A 1,136-nucleotide genomic window follows, 5' to 3' on the forward strand; every position below is an offset into this window, starting at 1 on the left:
AATCTAACCCTCTACTATCTCTCTTTTTTCTCTGTGTTGTAAAAGAGGATTACCTGAAGCTGAGCCTTTCTTCTGCCTTCCCTTATTCTCAGTTTAGGGTAGAACAGAATGGTCTTTCTAAGGCTGACAAGGTAAATAGATATCAGCATTTCAAAGATTGTTCTGTTCTGCTTCTGGAAACACAAATAATGTATTTTTGTGCACCACAATATGTCTGCACAGATGTTGTAGTTACAGCAGGATAGATTGTACTACTCAAAATCAAACTGATCTTTGGCAAATTGTTTTCTTTGGAGCTATCATAAAGTTCAGCCTTCAAGCAGGATAAAGCTCTAGGAATCAGTTTATTTGGAGCTAACATTTCTCCTGTACTTTAATTAAAAATTTGTAATTAGGTTTATGATACATCATTATTTGTGCCTTGAATTCAGATCACAGCAATGTACTCTTCACTGGTGTTTGATCTTTTCTTTCCCTATTCTAAGCAAGACTAAGTATAATAGGCAGGGGATAAAATCTCCCCATCATACAAATTATGTACCCAATGGGACATCCCCACACAGATTATTAGGATGAAGCAGTACAGTGATTTGAGCTGGACAAAAAAGAGAGAAATCTGGGATTCTACTACTGACTCTCTCTATATATATGACCCTACTGCAAAGAGCAGAAGGGAAATATTGGAACACTTGATCCCCATGCATTCATGTAACAGAAGCAGGTCTGAGGAACATGTCTTTATTTCAGAAGTGCATATTTATCGGTTGTGTACAGCAGCAGCTTCACTCTGGTCCCCAATATTTGCACAAAGGAATAAGAAAGAAGCTGCACTGATTAACTGGTGAGGTGTGAGATACCATCTTTATAGCTCTGGAGTAGCAGACACAGACTAATGATGGAGTTAGACCTCCTCATTAATTCCTGCCTGTCAACTGTTATTACTCCATTATTCTAAAACAGTCACTTCACCTCTTGATCTCATTTTCTCTTTACGTCATCAAGTCCAGTGCTGTAATAATTCTTACCTTATATATGTGCTATCACTCAAGTATAGAAGGTGCGCCTGGACTGTATATTTCACTTAACTTTTTTCAAGAATTTGAGATGAACATACTCTCACCCTACCTTTTTTGGAT

This window comes from Apteryx rowi, unplaced genomic scaffold (genome assembly GCF_003343035.1).
Source record: "Apteryx rowi isolate R43461 unplaced genomic scaffold, aptRow1 scaffold_932, whole genome shotgun sequence".
NCBI classification, from domain to species: domain Eukaryota; kingdom Metazoa; phylum Chordata; class Aves; order Apterygiformes; family Apterygidae; genus Apteryx; species Apteryx rowi.